Raw genomic sequence first — 22,290 nt, forward strand, 5'->3', positions numbered from 1 at the left:
AAGACAGCAGCTAGTGTTCATTTTTAATTTATTCCCCCCTGGAGTAAACACCTCTTAGTTACTCTTGGTCAGGCAGACACTGAGGATTTAATAAAATCATTTACAAGTCTGAAAAATAAAACCCAAATGTTCTGAGGGTGAAATGGAAAATAAACATTAGAGGAAGGATTGTTCTACCCCTCAACAGGTGTAAGAATGGTACAGAAGTAGGAGGTTTGCATTGTAGGCCACTGACTGTATTGGGAAATGCGAATGAGCGGAACTGCCCCTCTTCCTTTCCAGGGCCCAATTAATTAAAAACTGTAATAAAAGATTTTTAATTACTTGAAGGCACATTGCTGGTGATCTTTCTTATCTCTAGTTATGGAAATTATTTCAAATTTTAGAAATAGAATAATTAATCATTAGACAACTCCAAAATGTTGTCTTCTAGGTCTCTCTGCAAATGACTTTTTATAGGGGAGACAAAGAAATATTCTACCCTAGACTCTCTTTTGAAATAAAATTTACTGTGAATTCAAGGTTTGTCACATGATGATGTTGGATACACAGTGGAACAAATTAACATATTCATTTTCTTGCCAGGTTATTTTTGTGACAAAAGCCACTAAAATATATTTATATAGCACAGATCTCTAATATGGTACAATTCTATTAATGGTGGTCCTCATGTTGGGCATTAGATCTCTAGACTTGTTCACCACACAGAAATGGAGAATAAAACAGTGGTTACTAGAGGAAGGAGGCTGGCTGGGTGGGGAGGTGCATTTCAGAGGCTATCCCAACATTTATTTATTGTAGAAAATTTCAATCTCCTGTCATTCACCACCAATAGAGGAATAAGACCTGTCAACAGAGTTATGCAATTATAAGCACCATTTTAGTAATTTTTAAAATGAACTTAGAACATATTTTTATATCTTTATTGTATCTAACCTTCTCGACAACACAGTAAGAGAACTCTTATTACATTTTGAGAGAAAAGCAAGTGATGCTGCTGCTACTGATACGGTGAGAAGTTACGACTTACATACAGTCACACACCTGAGGGCAGAGAGGGGATTTGAGCCCCTTTATCATGTCCTTTTCATTGTGCTTGATATTAAGAGTTGAGGAGAAATGAGTGAGGTTGCCCACCATGGGAAGACTTTCCAAATTTTTAATTATAGAATTGGAAAGAAGCTTAAGGGTTACCTATCCGAAACTCCCTGAGAAAGGTAAAGGTGACAGGAATTGCTAGCAGTCTTTGAGCAAAGCTTTCTAGTATGTGGGCCCCTGTTCTTCCTTTGGCATTACTTCTCCTGCTTCCTTTCATGGGTGTGGCAATATGTGCTATGTATGCTTGTTCTTATTATTTATTTTATTCTTACATGTTTTACTTCTCAGTTATCTTTAGGAAGCCAACAGGACAGTTCCAAGAAAAGAGGAGGGCACCTTGCATATTTAGGAATCTACGAACTTAGGTTTAATTTTGGGACAGGCATCATTTTCCCAATTTACTTAAAAAAATGAGCTTCCGGAATTCTCAGCAAATTATATAGTTTTCTCCTGTTCCTGTGATCTTCCTGCATCCAATCTCAACTTTTGAATTTTTATTCTGCTGGGTTTCCCGTATTTTGACATAAATTGTGCTGAATGTCAATGTGGTCAGTGGATAATATGATAAAAATTATATAAATATATATGTATGTATGTATGCATTTATATAACCATATATATACACATATATACATAATCAAATATATATATACATACATACATCTACATATGGTTTTTGGTGGGTAGGTCAGCTTGAATTCACTCCAGTGCTGTCCTTGACCTTCTTTTCCAGCTAAGTAAGTCAATAATTTAGTCAAGGTGACAACATTGATTTATTGGTGTCAACACCACTTTGCATTTAGACAGTGCTGCTGCCCTGAACTGTTACAAAATAAACTGGGTCCTGCAGAGATTTCAAGGAAGTGTAATATGAGGCAGTGATTTCTGCCATAGGCTGTGGACTCTCAGGATGCTCAGAATTACTGTGAATCCTTAACATTTCAACAGACTGGAAAAATAGTAGCTACACATCTATATGATGGGCTTGGAACACATGCCTGAAGCTTTGCCTGACCCCAGTTTTCTCAAGTAAGCATTCTTGTGTTTCAGTTAGTGGCCAACCTTGGGACTCTGTGGTGCCACCCAGGAAAGTGGGTTGAGATACTGTCTGGAAAGGTGTCATTTAGAGAATGTGTCAGAAGAAGGGAGAAAGATAGCGATATTCAGGGAGATGAGAGACCAAAATAGCACGTTAGGCTGAGTTTGTAGTAAGTGCAGGGAGTTTAGACAATAAGACTAGAGATTTAGAACAATACAAGGTTATGAAGAGTGTGAGGAAAAGAATTGAGGGAGGACTATAAGATATGTCATGTTTTATCAGTGACTATCCTTGACCTCTTTTCATGGAGACTCTAGATAGGAGATAAATAATTTTTAATATATTTTATTATTTGCTGGATATAGTATTTGTGTTTTGAATCTAGCATTGATCTCGAATGGTTCACTAAATCCACAGGTCATGAAACACCCAACTATTCTTCAAAAGTATGCTACTTTTCTGATTAATACAATAAAGTCAATTGGTATTAAATATCATAATAGTTTTATGACATCATATTATGTTTTTAAATATACTGATATTAAAATCATAATAATTTCATATTATTATGTATTTTCTAAATTGATCTATATTTCTATCATGAGAGATTCTCAATGATTTTTCTTTATGTTTGAAAAGGGTGCTCATATTCAAAAAAGTTAAAAAACCACTATGCTAATGATAAGAAAAAAAGCCTAGATCTGTAAGGTCTTATGCAAATGGAAAGGCTTCTTGCCAGATGAGGTGGCGCATGCCTGTAATCCCAGAGACTTAGGAAGCTGAGGCAGGAGGATAGCGAGTTCAAAGCCAACCTCAGCAAAATTGAGGTGCTAAGCAACTCAGTGAGGCCCTGTTTCTAAATAAAATACAAAATAGGTCTGGGGATGTGGCTCAGTGGTTGAGTGCCCCTGAGTTCAATCCCTGGTACCACTCGCAAAAAAATACTTCTTATTATCAATGTTCACATTGTGAGATTTGTTTAGAGTAAATTCAAGTGACAGGATCCATATTTAAGAAATTGCATCATTCATCCTAAGCAGAAAATCAACTATGAAATGGACATAGAACCCTGAGAAAGGAGAGTCTATCAGAGTTGGTCAGGCTGACTTCAAAGAGATAAGAGTGGAGTTTGCTTTTTACTTATATGGTAGATGGAGTGGGGCCAGTCTAGAAAGAAAGGCATGAGCAAAGGTGAGAAAAATAATACAGAAGGAACATCACGTTTTCCTTTTGAACTGCTTTCACCTGAATAAAGACACAACATCCTCAGCATAAGTGATGGTTATGATGAGACCCATCAGTTCTCCGCTCCTGAAAAGTTGCAGCTGTCATGTGCAAGTCCCTGGGTTTGATCCCCAGCACTGCAAACAAGCAAACAATTAAAAAAAACAAAAAACAACAAACAACAACAACAAAAAAAACATGGAGTATTGGTGAGGATTGGAGCAATAGAAACTTGCTCATTTCTTGGGTGGAGATGTCAGTGTGAAATTGTTATTTGGCCATATCTAGTAAAGTTTAAAATGTTTAATTCTACCCTACTCTTTCATGTAAGTATATTTATTGCTATATTTGATGACAATACTGGAAAACTGGAAACAGTTCAAATATCCTTCAACTGGAGGACAAATATGTGAATGTGTGATTCTTTTTTCAATGAAAAAGAATAATGATTAAAATTAATTAGACTATACATCAGTGTAGCAAATTAAGTCTCAGAACATGGTGTTCAATGAGAAAAGCAAATGCAAACTGATTTGTTCAATAGGATGGCATTTCTGTGAAGTTTGAAAGTGAGAAATCAGTGCACCATATTGTCCATAGAGGTAGACCTATATTGTGATGTCTAAAAACATATTTGAAATGTGGCAACATCTCCAGGGAGAGGGAGAGAACTGGCCCAGGGAGGAATGTCAGAAAAATCTAAATTTCATTCTTTAAAACAATCTACTAAGAAAGATCATTACCTTAGAGAAAGTGGATCAGGGGAGGGAGGAGGGAAACGTGAGGGAGGAATTGGGAAACAAAATTGATCAAATTATGTTGTGTGCATGAATAAGCCACAATGTAACCCACCATTTGGTATAATTAATATGCACCAATAAAAATATTTCCTGCAGATATGTAGGTTAATATATGGATTCTTTATATTTGATTAATGTCAGAATAATTTACAATATAAAATTGGGAAGAAGTTAGTAAATAATTTTTTAAAATTTATTTTTATTTTAAACAAATGGGATACACCTTGTTTCTCTGTTTGTACATGAAGTAGAGGTATACCATTTGTGTAATCATACATTTACATAGGGTAATGGTGTTTGATTTTTTAAAATAAGAGGTCCTTTACTCATTGCTTCACACTTCTCATTGCTGTTCCCCAGAGGCAAATGCATTGAAATCCTTTTGGTATTTATGGTGATCTTTTTAAATACTACGGTTTTACTATTTTTTATATCAATTTGGAATTTCATCTATTTTTCTCCTATGATTGACATTTAGCTTCCCCCACTCCATCCTTTTAAAATAGACTTCACAGTCTGTAAAAACACTAAAAAAATTTTAAAAAATAGAAAAAAATCAATTAAATAGCCAGTGTTTATTATGACCATATAAATATTTTTAAGGATGAGTCCAGTAGTAATCCTTTATGAAATATTATCTTTGCATATCTTTTATCTGTTGTAACTCAATGAATTATGTTTTTATTTACTGATTTTTCTATATAAGTATTGGTAATTTTCCGAAGTTTTCTCAACAGATTTGTATAGTGCCTATTTATAAAATTTCCAAATGCTTTATTTTTGACAGGCAAAATAATCACTTTCTGTATTTCCCTGGAGACCCTCCTATTGTCACTCTATTTTTTCTGCTCCAGTACAAATAAGTGTCTCTGTAAGCCTAGTTTTTACCTCTCACAGGAAACTTCCTCTGCCCAAATATTTCACAGAACTCTTGTTCTTGAATTCTTCACCTTTCCTTCTTCTAGATTAAAACTCCTTGTTTGATGAATCAAATCCTGAGAAAGGATACCAGGGAGGTAAAATTGTTGAAACTTAGTCATTTGATCAATGGATTGGCTGAATAAAGAATTCTCATGTGAAATTATTTCCCTTGGTTTTGAACACATTACTCAACAATCTCATAGTTTCTGTGATCATTGCTAAGATACCCCTGCAATTTTGATTTATGATTTGTATCCATGTGAGTTATTTTTCTTTTCAGAGCCTTTTTAGGATCTTTTTCTTACTCTTGGCACTGTAAAGTTTCCTGGCTGTGTGACTTGACATGGACATGATTCATTTATGTACTGGACACTTTGGAGCCCTTTCTTCAGATAAAGGGGAAACTCTTGTATTAATATTTTTTGAGAATTGATTCTTCCAAAAGATCAACAAGATTAACAAACCTGCTTCCAAACTAACCAACTGAGAGAGAAGACCCAAATTAACAGTGTTAGAGAAGGAAAAGGAGATATCACCAGAGAACTTCTGAAATTCAGAGGATCCTTAGAAACTATTGTGAAAATTTATACTCTGCTGCTGCTGGACTTAGTGGTGCATTCCTGTAATCCCAGTGGCTTAGGAGGTTGAGACAGGAGAATTGCAAGTTTGAGGTCAGCCTCAGCAATTCAGCAAGGCCCTTAGGAACTTGGTAAGATCCTATCTCAAAATAAAAACTAAAAAAGAACTTGGTATGTAGCTCAGTTGTAAAGCACCCCTGGGTTAAATCCACAGTACAAAAGAAAAAAAAAAAAAAAAAAAAAAAAGAAAAAAGAACATTTATACTCCAGCAAAATCTAGAAGATGTTGACACTTTCTAGATACTTATGACCTGCCCAAGTTGAATCAAGAAAATATAGAAAACATAAACAGACAACTATCAAGTAATGAAATTAAAACAGCAATTAAGGCCTTCCAATAAAGAAAACCCCAGGACCAGATGAATTTTTCAGCCATGTTCTAACAGATCTTTACAGAAGAACTAACACTAGTCTTTCTCGAATTATTCCATGAAATTTAAAGAGAGGGAACACTCCCAAATACATTCTGTAAGTCCTGTATTGCCCTGATACCCAAAACAAAGACACATCATAGAACATAAGCTACAGACCAATATCCCTGATGAACATGGATGCAGAAATATTAGCAAACCACATTCAAAAGCATATCAAAAGGATAGTACATCATTATCAGGGGGGTGTCATCCAAGGAATGCAAGACCAGCTCAACATCCACAAATCAATAAATGTAATTCACTACATAAATAGAATTAAGGACAAGAAACATATTCAGAAAAGACCTTTGATATAAACCAGCACAAATTCCTGTTCAAAACACTGGAGAAACTGGGGATAGAAGAAACTTTCCTCAACATTATACAGGTTACATATGACAAATCCAACATGAGCATCATCCTGAACTGAGAAAAACTGAAGGCATTTCCTCTAAAATCAGTAACAAAACAATTATATTCACTCTCACCATTGTTATTCTATGTAGTTCTTGAAATGAGTCAAAGCAACCAGAAAGTAGAAGGAAATTTAAAGAATACACATATGAAAAGAAGTCAAATTACATGTTTACCAATGACATGATCCTATATGCAGAAAACTTAAAACCTCCACCAGAAGTAACCTAGTGCTAATAAACAAATTCAGGAAAACAGGATACAAGATCAACATTTATAAATCAATATCTTTTCTCTATTCTAATGGTAATTCTGTTGAGGAAGAAATCAGGAAAATTTCTCAAAAGTATTTGGAAATTAATCTAACAAAGAAGTGAAAGACCTCTATAATGAAAACTATAAAATATTGAAGAAAATGAAGAAGACCTCTGTTATGGTTTGAATGTGAGGCATCCCCAAAATACTCACATGTGAGACAATGCAAGAAAGTTCAGAGAAGAACTCATTGGGTTGTGAAGCCTTAAACCAATCAGAGAATTAATCCCTTGATGGAATTAACTGAGGGTTAACTCAAGGGGGTTGGGTATTGGAGGTGTGACTTTTGGGTATATATGTATATATGGCAAGTGGAAACCTCTCTCTGTTTTCTGATCATCATGTGAGATGTTTCTCTCTGTCACACTCCTCCTCCTTGATGTCCTGCCTCACCTGGAGCCCCCAGGAATGGAACCTGCTGTCTATGAATTGTGACCTCTGAGTTGGTGAGCCCTAAATGAACTTTTCCTCCTCTACAGTTTTTCTGATCAGGTCTTTCAGTCACAGCAGCAAAAAAGCTGACTAAAACAACCTTAGAAAATGGAAAGACTTCTCGTGTTCTTGTATAGGCAGAATTAACTTTGTAAAAATTGTCATAGTACCAAAAAAGTACATACTACAAAAATATTCAAACTGTACTATAGTAATGAAAACAGCATAGTAGTGGCATCAAAATAGACATGAAGAATAATGGAATAGAACAGAAGACATAGACACAAACCCACACAATTCAAGTCATCTTATACCAGACAAAGTTGCCATATATATATATATATATATATATATATATATATATATATATGAGAAAACATATTCTTTTTACCAAATGGTGCTGGGAAAACTGGATATTCATATATGGAAAAATGAAAACAGATCCCTATCTCTCAGTCTCCAAAAAAAGTTAAATCAATGTAGATAAGAAAGTGAGGAATTAGACCAGAAACTTTGCAAGTGCTAGAAGAAAACTTAGGGTCAACACACCATAATGTTGGCAAAGGCACTGACTTCCTTCATAAGATCCCTAAATCTCAAGAAATAAAACCAACAGTCAAAGTTGGATGCCATCAAATTAAAAAGTTTCTGAAACATCGAAGGAAAAGATTAAGAGAGAGAAGAAAGAACCTACAGAATGGGAAAATCTCTGCCAGCTGCCCTTTTGCCAGGGGATTAATATCCAGAATATATAAAGTATTTATTCATTGTAAAACTAGAAATGGAATCAAGATATGGTTCAGATATTCTGCTCCTTTGTATTTATTCCAAAGAACTAAAATCAGCATACTATAGTGATATAGCCACATCAATGTTCATAGCAGTGCAATTCACAATAGCCAAGTTATGAAACCAGTGTAGGTGCCTATAAATAGATGAATGGACTAAGAAAATGTGGCATATAGACATAAATGAACTTTATTCAACCATACATAGAATGAAATTATGCCTTTTGCTAGTAAAGGGGTGGAAATGCAGAACATTAGGCTAAGTGAGATAAGCCAGACTCAGAAAATTAAGAATTGAATGTTTTCTCTCATACATGGAAGTTAGAGAAAAGCAGGGAACAAAAAGAGGGTGAGGTTAGATATTAAAATATATAGGGAAGACCAGTGGAGCAGAACAAGGAGATTGAGGGGGAAGAAGGAGGAGTGGAAAAAGGGAGGAGATGCAAAATACATTTGACAAAATTACACTATATGCATATATAAACATACACCACAGTGAATTCTATCTTTATTTCTGTAAAGCACTAATTAAAATAGATTAAATAAATAAAACAAAGACCAGTAGAGTAGAAGAAGGGGAATAAGAGAAGGGAGGAGGTGAGAGATAGAGGAGGCACCAAGGACTGAAGCAGAGCAAATGATATTCCATTTACATATGATTAACTCAGAAAGACACACTATTATGTGTAATATAATGTGTTAATAAAAGCTTTAAAAAAGTAAAAATATTCTTTTTGATAATCTCTTCTGTGTCTTATCTTTTCTTTAACTTCTGTTAATTGGACAACAGGCATCTTGGATCAGTGCTCTGATTTTCTAAACATTTTCCTCTCAGTAGTATATTTTATTCCTATTTATGGATGGTTTCTAAATTTTTATCTTCTAACACTTGATGAACTTTTATTTTTAGTATTAGCATTTTTATTTTTTCTTCTTAGATATACAGTGGATATATAAATAGAGTGTATTTTGACATATTATACATAGAGTGTAGCTTATTTCAATTAGGATCCCATTATTGTGGATATACATGATGTTGAGATTCACTGTGGCGTATTCATATATGAACATAGGAAAGTCATGTCTGATCGTTTCCACTGGATTTCCTATTCCTATCTTTCCTCCTTTCATTCTTTGTCTAATTCACTGCACTTCTATCCACCCCCACCCCATTTTGTGTTAGCATGCACATATCGAAGAGAGCATTCAACCTTTGGTTTTTTTGGGATTGGCTTATTTTACTTAGCATGATAGTCTTCAGATTCATTTATTTACCACCAAATATCATGAAGCCATTCTTTTTTGTGATTGAGTAATATTCCATTGTGTATATATACCACATATTCTTTATCCATTCATCTGCTGAAGGGCACCTAGATTGGTTCCATAGCTTGGCCATTGTGAATGGAACTGTGTAACTGAAGTATGCTGATTTTAAGTCCTTTGGGTATATAATCAGAAGTGGGATTACTGGGTCAAATGTTGGTTCTATTCAAGTTTTCTGAGGATTCTCCATACTGCTTTTAAGAGTGGTTGCATCCACTTTCAGTCCCACCAGCATTATATGAGTTTTCTACCCCACCACACATTCTCTCCAACATTTATTGGTACTTGAATTCTTGATAATTGCCATTCTGATTGCATGTTATATTAGGTTACTTATTTGGTGACTTTATTTTTTTTTAATAAACAAGTTCAATGCAATAAATTTTCCTCTTAAAATTGCATTCATAGTATCCTAAAGATTTGGTCTGCTGTGTCATATTCTCATTGACCTTTAAATATTTTTAATTTCATCTCAAATTTCTTCTGCTGTTGGTCATCAATAGCATATTATTTAGTCTCCAGGTGTTAGAATAGCTTCTATTTTATTGTTTATTTTATTGTTATTTATAATTTCATTCCATTCTGATCTGATAGAATGCAAGGTATTATCTCTGTTTTTTGTATTTACTAAGATTTGCTTTGTGGTCTAAAATGTGCACTATTTTAGAAAATGATTCATGTGCTGCTGAGAAGAAAGTGTATTCTGTCATTGAGGGATGAAATATTATGCATATGTCTGTTAAGTCTGAATTATTAATTATATTTTTTTAGTTCTCTAGCTTCATCTTTTAAATTTTATTTTAATTTTTAAAATTTGTTCTTTGTAAAGATAAGTGACAGTAGAGTCCCTGAAACTCCATAGCTTATTTATTTAGTTTTGTTTGGAAGATCTACCAGTGATAAAGGAGAGGTATGTTAAAGTCACCCAGTATTATTGTGTTGTGGTCTATTTGATTTTTTTTTTTTTAACTGTTTCAAGGTTATTTTATTGAACATCTTCTGTTCAAGTTTTACTCTAACAAAACTATGAAGGGTCTACCAACATTAAGAACAAACATTATTTCTAAATTAATTCTATGTCATCACGCAACAAATCTGCATCAAATGCCTTCCATTTCCTGGTTAAAAGATGATTCTAACAGTCTATGGTTTATAGATGCTGACATTAGCCCCAGAAAAGGAGTAAGAATGCTAAGAAGTCAGGCTGGAGCAGCCATACGAAGCTATGGGTCTCAATGAACTCTATGAACATTTATCTTCAAACAAGCAAGACCAAAACCTGTGGTGAAGGTATCTGCAAGCTGGCACTTCAGGATGCAGGGCAGAAGGGGGCCAAGGGGCTGAGTCATCCATGAGGTATTTGAGAAACCTGGCTAAACCTAAGCATCAGCACCTGTGAGTTCACTCTGATCTTAGTTGGCTCCAAAGTAAAACGGTAGCTTTGCCTCTTCTAGCTCTGGCACTCCTGAAGTTAGTGCAGGAAGCTGGAGTCTATCCACTTTTCCCCACAAAGGTGCAGAAATTTGTGCAGATAAATATGTACAGTTGTTTGGGGGGAAACCCAAGGCTATGACCAATTGCTCCTCCATTATCTTCTCTTATTGGTTTAGGGTAGATATTTTCCTCCTGGAATGGAACTCCTTGGGCAGAGAGAGACAATGAATGTAGGAGACTTGACTCTGGACACCTTGTTTGGATACACGCAGGTGTGGGAGAGGTGATGCCCATTCAGATTGTGCAGCAGCAAGTCTACACTTCAGTTGGTCAGCAGAGGCCTCTTTCAAGAGGACACTTCTTACCAAGGTACTGAAGTTAACATCAAAGACAGGGAAAGAGATGGACGTGTAACAAGGGAAGAGTAAGAAGGGAAGCAACCCTGAGGGCAGCCTGAATTCATAGAATCAACCATCACCTCTTATCCCGCCTCTTAACCCTCTTATCCTCCGGTTCCACAGGGGCACTTGGCAGAGGACCCAGGCTCAGCTTGGAGGACTACCACCATGAAAAGGCAAGACAAAGACTGGAGCAGCACAGAAACAGAACTGCCAAAGGTAACAAAGGGAGCCCTGACCAGGGCCTGGCTCCCTCCTTTATAAGTTATTAAAAATACATAAATGAAGCAAAGCAGCAAAACCTCCTCTTCCCACCTGCAGGGATTAGGCCTCAATGTCAAGGTCCACAGGCATTATACATCCTATAGAAATGGATGAGTAAGTAAGTCCATGTCAGGTTAACATGAAGTTGCTTATCAACTTCATAGCAGACACACTTCTGCAGCAGTGACTCTTTTCTCTTCTGCTAAATGGAACAGTACCGCAGAGTCCAGGACCTAGTGCTGAGACCACTGCTTCTCAGCTGGATCCACAGCTGGCTGAGAGTTCTGCATTCTCTCCAAGTAGGTCTGAGACCCATGGTGGTTCCATCCGCCCCATTCTAGGTGCTCATGCAGTGGTGGGCACTGTTTCCGCCATGCTGCTTGACAAGGTCCCAGCCTGGGGAAGGGCTTGGCAAGGCCACTGTTTCAGGAGATTGCCGCTATCATCTCTCCTAGGGATTGGGTGTTTTCTTGTAATTATCATACCTATAACTATGCCACTGCAAATCATATTCCCTGGATTGTGGTGATAAGAATTTAACCTCAAGGAGTCTGAGGAGCTGGGGGGAGGATGAGGAATGCTTTTTAAAATGTACCAATGTCACACATAAGTCTGAAGGTACAGAGTTTGAAGAGTTCTTCAGAAAACTACAGTTCCAGGAATTGCTTGCTCCTATGCTGACCATACCTGCTCCAGTTAATGCTTTACCAGTAAATAGCTTGACAAACAGAACAGAGACTTGTTGTCCCCACAGTACTAGGATTGCCCTACTTAGCTTACAAGATTGTGGGAGGTTGTGGTATCCACCTAGAGGGAGACAAGTGAATAAGTTTAAGGACCCACCTCCCACAGATCCACCTCTTCCCTAATGTACAATGAAAATGATGGATAAATAATTAATATTAATGGTAAATGGACAAATATCTCATATTTGTCTTCCTTCAAAGGTTTGGATGTCAAGGGCCACCCTGAAAATGTAGGACTAAAGAATAAAGAAACAGCATATGCAAACAACTAGAAAAATATTATCTTAAGATCAAATGCCTTCATTGCATGTTAACTTGTTTTGAATAGTTTACGCTGGCTTAGGGCTCACATATGTATTACAGTAGGTAGAGGATAAATCAATAACATAAAGAATATTAGGATACAAATTAAGCACTCACACTGATTGTTTGGCAGTAAATAACCTCACTTAGTCTTAACTAAGCTTGTTTAGGTAATAGAGTAGACCTTTAGGGATAAATCAAAAACATAATAATATGAGCTAAAGATTAAGTGCATGTTTTGCTTAGCAGTCCAGTAAAATTAACTTAAAACAAAATAGAGTTATTATGCTGACAATAGGTCTGACACCAAAGGGTAAAAAAAGGCCAGTAGGATGAGAAGAGGAAAATATCTTTCCCTGTAATATGCTTATGTGAATAACTTTAAGTAAATATAGAGAGTTGACCTTAAGGTACCTGCTATGTGTTAGACACCTGCTGGAAAGTGTGGTTAATGATGAATCTTGTGGTAATTTCTCTATAACTTGTATCTTGTTTAATCCTGCTCTACTTAATACTATAAAAGAAGAGCTAAAATAAATCTGAGCAGCACTTGCTTCAAGTTGCTCCAGGGGTTCCTGTCGTTCCTCTGTGTCGACTCCACCCATCCTTCAGGGAACCTACACATTGCTGGGGTTGGCTTCCGGCAATGCAGGTTCTGAAGAAGTCTACTCCTAGACCTGGGGTAAACAGGCCACCTCAGGGTCACAATCACATCACAGCCCCGAAAGCTCTGTCAGAGTCCTTGCCTGGGGTCCTCCTGGTCCATGGGGGTCTGAGGCTAAGCTCACCTCTACAGGACTGGTGGGAAGGTCCAGTGTTCATGCCAGGATGGGCATCATATAAACTCCTGCCTTCTTGTAAGTCCAAGGTGTACGTGGTTTGAAAACACTTCATGGTACATATTCCATTTTTATAAACAATTTTTTTCTTTTCTTTTCCTTTTTTTTTTTTTAACTGTAAAAAAGACACCTTGGTACAACAGAAACAGACATGAAGGGCAGCAGGAGGGCTGCATGCAGGGGCATGCATTGGCTGCTGCTGCTTTGTAACTTAATTGTTTTATACCTCAAATGAACAGGACTGCTACTGTTACTCAGGTGCTCCAGGGCCACTGATGGTGAAAGTTCGACTTCTAGCTGGAATCTCCGAATGCTCCTGTGGCTGAAGCTCACTGCAGCACTGGCCCCTGAGCAGTGATAGTGGGCAGTAATATTGGACATTGAGTCACTTGCCATCCTGGAGGTTCCAGACCTGGCTCTCTGACTGACTGGTGCAAGGCAAACCCGTGATAAACTGGGTAAGATGGATGTAGGTGATACAAACTGTGTCCTCCACAATCACATGGACATGTGGGTTTAGGACGGTGGTATAGATAGGCTTGCTGTTCTTGGGTAGGAGTTTGAAGTGAGGCTTGAGTCACAAATTTTCAAGGTAGGCCTCAAAGTCCCCATTGTTGATGGCTTCCATCAGCTGTTCTGTGATCTTTTTTTTTTTTTTTTATATATTTATTTATTTTTTTATTGTATACAAATGGGATACATGTTGTTTCTCTATTTGTACATGGAGTCAAGGCATACCATTTGTGTAATCATACATTTACATAGGGCAATGATGTTTATTTTTTTTTCCCTTCCCCCCACCCCTCCCACCCCTCTTTTCCCTCTATACAGTCCTTCTTTCCTTCATTCTTACCGCTCTCCTTATCCCTAACCCTAAACCTAACCCTAAACCTAATGCTAACCCCTCCCACCCCCCATTATATGTTCTCATCCGCTTATCAGCGAGATCATTCGTCCTTTAGTTTTTTGAGATTGGCTTATCTCACTTAGCATGATATTCTCCAATTTCGACCATTTGCCTACAAATGCCATAATTTTATCATTCTTCATTGCGGAGTAATATTCCATTGTATAAATATGCCACAGTTTCTTTATCCATTCATCAACTGAAGGGCATCTAGGTTGGTTCCACAATCTGGCTATGGTGAATTGAGCAGCAATGAACATTGATGTGGCTGTATCTCTGTAGTATGCTGATTTTAAGTCCTTTGGGTATAGGCCAAGGAGTGGGATAGCTGGGTCAAATGGTGTTTCCATTCCAAGCTTTCTGAGGAATCTCCACACTGCTTTCCAGAGTGGCTGCACTAATTTGCAACCCCACCAGCAATGTATGAGTGTTCCTTTTTATGATTTCCTGTTTTGGCACTTTGAGATCCTCATCTTCTGTAGTGGTGTTACAGCTCCCTATGGAGCCCTTGATCACATCTGTAGCATTGTGCACCATGGCGGTTTGTGGTTCCATGGCTGTCTGCTGGGGCATGGGTTCTTGGGTTGGACTTATGTGACTGTTTTTGTTGTTTCTCCATGGTTTGACACATATGTCCAACTTCTTGTTCAATAGGCTTTTGGCAACTGATAAGTTCCTGGAGATAAGCATGATCATGAATATGGAACCCTTCATTTTTCTCTGGGTTTTGAACTTGCACAAACACTCCATAGTCTCTTGGTGCATCTTAGAGGCTACCATGGATTGTTGGCAGACCCATGGGTGCTTCGGAGCCTGGTCAGGCATGATGCATTTTGCTGGGTTATTGGTCAGCATCTGGTTGATCAAGTTCTTGGCTTCAGGAGTCACTGTGTTCCATTCTGGTGATGGAAAACCAGGCACTTGTGGGACTTGTAAGGAATAGGAATGCTTCTTTCTCACCATTACTGGAAGCCAAGGGCACTTAGCACAGAAAAGCCAAGGGCTGTGGAATAGGCTTACCATAGGTCCTGATATCCATAGATTTTCCATAGGGATATTTTCTCAAGACATCAGGGAACAAGTAACCTGGGGTGCCAGAAAGACCAAACCAAGCCTGCTTCTCTCCCTACACTTCAATGATGAGGCCAAAATCAGCAAGCTTGATGGCAGCACCCTTGCATTTACTTGCCAGCAGAAAGTTCTCAGACTTCAGGTCCCTATGGACAATGTCTTGCTGGTGGATGTGGTTAAAATTCTCCAGAATCATATGCATATAGTAACTAGCATCTGCTTCACTGTAGTACTTTCTAGCCACTATGTCTTCAAACAGCACCCCACCAGTGACCAGGTTAAACATGAAGTAGTAAAACTCTTCTTCAGAAATATTGTCATGGAAAGGCACAATATTTGAATGTTTCAGAAGTCATATCTCAGCCTTGTTCTAATTTCTGGTGATCTCAGGCAGAAAAATTCTTGGTGTTGATGATTTTTGCTGCATACTCCTGTGTGGAGGTTTTCTTCACACACCTGTGGACCAAAGAGAAAGCACCCTTGCTAAGCTCCTTGAAGAACTAGTAGTCATAGGTGTAGTGGATACAGGTGACATGGTGACCATGCTGGCAGCTGGTGGGCAGAGGTGGTGGGTGCAGACCTGCACCTATGTCAGTGAACAGTCACTGACATATAGCCATCTAGCTGAGGGAGGAGACAGGGCTTAGCCCAGCAGTACCCGGGAGACGACCAGGGAGCTATTTGAGTCTTGAAATTAAGAAGGGTTTATTTGGTATACTTAGATGCTCCATTGTTTGGGGCATAAATATTTATGATCGTTACATCTTGTTGATGTATAATTCCCTTAAGCAGTATGAAACATCCTTCTTTGTCCCTTCTGATTAACTTTTGCTTGAAGTCCACTTTATCTGATATAAGGATGGAAACCCCTGTATGTTTATGAGATCCATGTGAATGATATTTTTTTTTCCCATCCTTTTACCTTCAGTCTGTGGATGTTTTGACTATGAGATGAGCCTCTTGGAGACAATATATTGTTGGGTCTTGTTTTTTAATCCAATCTGCCACTCTGTGACTTTTGATTGATGAGTTTAGGCCATTTACATTCAATGTTATTATTGAGAAATTATTTTTATTCTCTGTCATTTTGATTTATTTCTGGTTTTTAATTCAAATTGTTTTTCCTTTGACTATTCTTCTAATATAGTTTCTCCTTTTGCTGGTTTTCAATTTTATTTTTCCTTTCTTCTTCATGAAATATTTTATTGAGTATATTTTGAGGTACAGGCTTTCTAGTTGTGAAACTTTTGACATTAGTTTATCATGGAAGATTTTTATTTCACTATCAATTCTGAAGCTTAATTTTGCTGGGTATAATATTCTTTCAGAGCTTGGTATATATTATTCTAATACTTCCTAGCTTTAAGGGTCTGGGTTGAGAAATCAGCTAAGATACACATTGGTTTCCCTCCATGTGTGACCTGTTTTTCTTCTGGCAGGTTTTAAATTTTCATTCTTATTTTGTATGTTAGGTATTTTCATAATAATGTGCCTTTTTGTGGGTCCACTGTAATTAAGTACGTTTGGGGTCCTGTAAGCCTTCTCTATTTTATTTTCAGTTTAATCCCTATATTTTCTCTCTGATTTCACTCCTTACATTCTTCTTTACCTCACAGTTTGGTTTAACTGTGAACTTTGTAAACTCCTTCTCTGATATTCCTTCCACTGTTGTGTCAATGGATTCTATTATAGAAGTGTTTTGGCTTATGATTTATTCCATTACTTTTTCATGTTGTTTATGTATCTACCCATCTAGCAGTAAGGATCTCAGGCAGTAGAGTTTCTGTCTTGTGGACTTAGAGTGTCCCTGAATGTTTTCAGTACCTCACAGTTTAGAGGGAGTTAACATTATTTTTATTTTCAAGAGCCACCTTTTGCTCTTTGACAATTTGGGGGTTATCTTTTACTTGTTTTACATATATTGTGTCTTATTTTATCTCTATGATGAAAGCAACTTTTTAAATTCTATACTAATTATCTACATTTCCTGTGACTTCAGTGTATTTTTGTTTTCCCCTTTATTTTTCATTTTAATATCTAGTGATTTCAGTGTTAATGTACCTACTTAAGAATGAGAGAGTTGAAGGGTAATTAGAAAATTTCTCCATGTGGAGAGGTTTTGTAAGTGAGCTTCACAAACGTAGGGCCTGCACTAGAAGTCAACCTTTTCAGTCAGAGGTCCCCAGTTTTCCTTGGGGTGACTTAGGTTCCCAAAGCTCCTACCTAAAGGATATAATCTGGCTGCAGATGCTCTGGTATGAGGACACTGGAGGAAGTCCAGGTGCTGACTCCCAGTTAACCTGTTTTAGTCTAGTTCCTTAGCTCTGCTTGTTACTAATGTTTCCCTATTGAGTGAATGTCACTGGGCACGTTTCTCCAGGCCATGAAACTCATTCTCCTTCTTTGTCTGGGTACTTATTTAATAGCTAACAAGGTCAAACAGGAGTCCTGGGTGTCTTATTCTTAGGTTCTTGCCTTACCAGGGGCCCTCACTAATAACTGGTGCCTTCTGAAACAGAAATTTGACATCTTCCATCATATGTTTCCTCCTCCCTGATTCTTTGTCTTCAGGGATTTATACTTTGTTTTTCCTTTTATTTTCATTCCAGTGGGGTTTCTGGAGGGAGTGGAGAGACATTCACTCTTTACTAAGAGATGCAAGGGCAGGGCAACCTTTCTCTTTCTCAGGTTCCTCATCTGTGTGGCAGGAATTATAATGGTATCTACCCTCTAGAGGTGTGAGAATTAAATGCAAGTGCTTAGGACAGTATTGCACATGGAAATTTCTCAGTATTTACCAGTATTATTTATTAGAATGATTGTTCAGTATGTCAAACATTTCTTACTTGGCTCTGTATGTCAATTTATTTAAAAATTAAAAACATAAAAACCCAAATAAGACAACATACCTTTAATTGGAGCATTGGACAAGAAGTTATAACAATAAAGGGCACAGAGTAGGTTCTCAATAAATGTTTGCTGATTTTGAATCTCTGGTCTTATTTTCCTTACCAATTAGTTCCCAAGCCCCTCTGTACAACCCATGGATCTGATGAAAAGGTCATGCATACTTGCTGTGTTCATAAGTATTTAGAATTGAACCAAAATGAATTTGTTTTGGAAGCTTTTCTGAGAAACAGAGATATATTACAAATCTTGCTTTAGATATCAATAAATCAAAATAAAAAATAGAATTTTTTGACCAAAATGTTAGTAATGCTGCTCAAAATAGAGTATTTTAGGGGATATTACTTTATTTCCACTCTGTGACTATTATAAAAGAATTCAGTTGATAAAATGTTACATTGTGTATGCTGCAGTTCTTTGTATTTCATGCATTTCTTTGGATAGATTTGTTTCAGTGCTGGTTTCTCATCATAATGTTGAATTTTCTGACATTAATCTCCTTAGCAAATTCAAATCTGTGACGATGGTGAAATATTTACTTTTAAGCTTTCCTGATTTGGAGTATTATCATGATTTCTTCATTTGTTTAAAACCCAGATCCGTGCCCAAGAAGAATATTACTTTGTTATGATTGTTCGGCAGAGCAAATCTTGGAGACATGTACCTAGAAATCAGGACAGGTAGGTTGATGCATCCCAGGGTCAAGATGGATCCTACTTTGAAGATTCCCACTAGAAACTCTGTGATATAAGATCAGAAAACCTGTGAATATGGGCTTTGCAGTCTCAAGTTGCCACAATGGAAAAGAACCTATGATTATGTGCTGATGCATGTAGGGGTCTCCAGAGTGAAATCAGGAGAAGATCCTCAACTAACCTCTATTACTTTAACTGAACAACATGTTTGTATGCCTTCTGCTTCCTCTTCCTAATATATGCCAAACATTACCCAAGAAATAAAATTATATTCAGGTTCAAACATTTGGACAAGTTTGCAAACCTCTGCTCCCCATCCCATTTTCCTGTGGAACTATATTTGAAAGCTAATTTAAATTGCTTTTAGAAGTAATCCTCTTGTCTTGACTGCTTTTCATGACAAGTAAGGTTTAGGGCAGTTCAGCTGATGCTGCAGAGGTTTATATTTGGGAGTGAATTAAATAAGATTCATGAGGCTAAATTCTGCAATTTATTAAAACAGCCCAACCTAACCCTTTCCCCATGAGCATTTGAAAGTCTCACTAAACTATGTATGCCCTTTTCCACAGGGGATCTCTTTGTTTCTAGGATTAAACTTGTCTGGGCAAACTGTATGCAGGTAATTGAAGGCTATGATGTCCTAGAAACCTTTAGAATAAATATAACCTCATGTGAAGTTGCCTGTCTTCTACTTGAAGGGTATTTTTGGGGGGCTGAAGAAAATAAGCCTTGAAGTTATATATTTGGATCCTTTATTATGAGACTCTTTGACGGAACCAAGTCCACTTTGGTCTAATAAAACAACTTAGGCTGGTGTTCTGAGAGAGGAGCAAGATCCTTCCCATAAGTTCCTTGCTTTCACCTACCGTGAACAGTCAGACCCAGAAAACTTGTTTCCTTTTGAGCTTCAGGAACCAATCTGACTTCAGGACACGGCGATGGCATTGTAGAGTGCTGGAAAAGAGTGAGTGTGCTTGTGGTTTTCTGGATCTCTCCTTGTACTTGGTTGACAGCTTGAAGAAGTACATGAAAAACTTGAGCACCAAGGCTAAAAGGATCTACTCACTAAGCTGTAAATGTTGGTTTATAAGCATGGACAGTTAAGCAAAAACTTGGAACTTAGACTTGACTTACAACAGACATCAGATGTAAGGCCTAGCACTTCTCAAGCCAGCATTTCTATTAGACACTACCAACAGGGTCAAGATGGTGTAGGAGAAGAGATCTCTGGCTATTATAACTTCAGCTGCACAAGTTGCTGAGCTTCTATGCTCAGCAAGAAGCTTGGCCTGCTTTTATTGTTGAGGTTAAAAAAAATTATGTTTGAAGATAAATATTTAAATGGACCTGAAGGAAGGGATGGACCTAGTCAGAGACAGAAAGTGACATCCTATAATTCCCATGAACAACACAATCAAATATACTTCATTTATTTTCTGACTTTGCTTTCTCCAGAGATTAGATGTCTTCGAAATTATAAATTTCATTAATATTATTGGATATTCTTATATTTTCTTATCATCTAAAGGAGTTGAACACTCTGTCTAGTACAAACTACTAAGAGCTGAGCAAGAAATATCAAAAAATACATCTAATGATGCTTATCTATTGCTTTTCAGATTAAAATTGATGCCTCCACAATCAACTTACGGGTCTGGAATGTTTTAGAATCCCTTTAAGTGCTAAGCAGTTTCTCAATCTCTAGAATATTTGCAGTTTCTTTTCTACCATATTTACAATAAGAAGTACTCCATTCTTCCTGTTTCAAATGATCACTTATGGTTGTGAAAAAAATACTTTCTATATAGATTCCTGTTGATGAGTTTATTCTGTAACTCAGGAAAAGTAAGTAACATCTTTTTTCCTTTGAAGAAGTTTTTATCCTGAGATTCAAAAGTTATTCAGTGATTCCAACAGGTTCTCCAAGCACTAAGAGCATATGTGCATATACTCAATATCCCTAATCAATGTGACACTTGAATTAAGCTAATTTATTCTGTGCAAATATGACCTTGAATTATAGAGTAATATTTTAATGTTGTGCTAAAGAACTTTACCTACTAGGAAGAATTGTAATTAAAGTATTATGAGAAAAGGCGCTTAATTTGGGTCATTGACTTGTCATTGTTCAGAAAATAATTGGCACTCTTTGGAAGTCACATAGAGGGTTTCACATTAAAGAATCATTTGGACAAATGGATAAGCAGGTACACTTTGGAGTAGGAATAAGTGAGGGCTGAAGTTCCTAGTTCTCTTGCTCAACCATGGATGAAATTAAGCAATGCTGAAGATTTAAAAACACCCTCTCCTTGAAAGTACATGTTTTATAGAGATTTAAGATCTTTGGGTTTTTTTTTTTTTTAACTCTATCATCTTCCAGACATTCTTATGCAATAAACAACTATTTAAAAAGCAATCTGAGAATCTGAGTTATTTTTGTATCTTTATCAATGAAACAAACATTCATATAGGGACCCCCAGAGGTGTAGTTCGGTTTCAGTGTTTGTGGCACAGTGGTTAACAGCCATATGTTTATCTCCCTTAAGTGTTCATTCAACTGGGAGAGATAGACATAGAAACAGGTAAATAAGGTGGTGTCACGCTTGGGGTAACAGGTAAGCCAGAGAGCTGTGGTCATCTCAGCACATCCCAAATGGGGCAAAATTATCTATCCAAGGTCATAACAAGCATCTCATTAATTTTATCTTCCATAATTATAATCATTTGTTTTATTATGAAATATAATGTAAATGTGAGAAATACCTTTGAGCAGTACCATAAATGTAAATAACATAAATTCAACTATCCATTTTAAACACGCTTTTTAGTCCTCAGACATTTTCTTTGATTTCCAGTCTAGAAGGAGGGAAAAAAAACCCAAATGTTTTCAAAGGTCCTCACTTACAATATCATGGAAACCCTCCTTAAGACCTCTTGTTACTGAGACAATTTTACATTGGTCTGCAAAAGGCTATGATTAGTGTCAGTCCCCCACACTCTGTCATAAATGCTTAAGACAGGGACCTAGTCTCTTTTAAATTCACTTTTGCATGCAGAGTGGCTTATACAGTGCTTTTTGCACAGTAGATAATAAATATTTGTTGGATGAATAAAAGAAATTGAAAGTAGAGGTAGAAATTTCTCAGTTCCAGAAATCCTGGTGGTTTAGACTAACAGAATTAAAATCGGGTCTGCACAAAAATGGGTGGATTTAAGAGATAAGAGAATACACAGGATTTAAATTTTGCTTAAATATGTGGAATGAGGGAGAAAAAGGCAACCAAGGACAACGCTCAGATATCGGATCTGAGTAGCTTG

The 22,290-nt window shown here is 36.9% G+C and overlaps 1 pseudogene; it reads right to left on the bottom strand.

Moving 5' to 3' along the window:
* Positions 1-13,908: 13,908 nt before the first annotated feature.
* LOC124959616 (calcium/calmodulin-dependent protein kinase type II subunit gamma-like) overlaps positions 13,909-22,290 on the bottom strand; it is an 83,083-nt pseudogene continuing 74,701 nt past the window's right edge.

Source organism: Sciurus carolinensis, chromosome 11 (assembly GCF_902686445.1).
Source record: "Sciurus carolinensis chromosome 11, mSciCar1.2, whole genome shotgun sequence".
Lineage (NCBI taxonomy): Eukaryota > Metazoa > Chordata > Mammalia > Rodentia > Sciuridae > Sciurus > Sciurus carolinensis.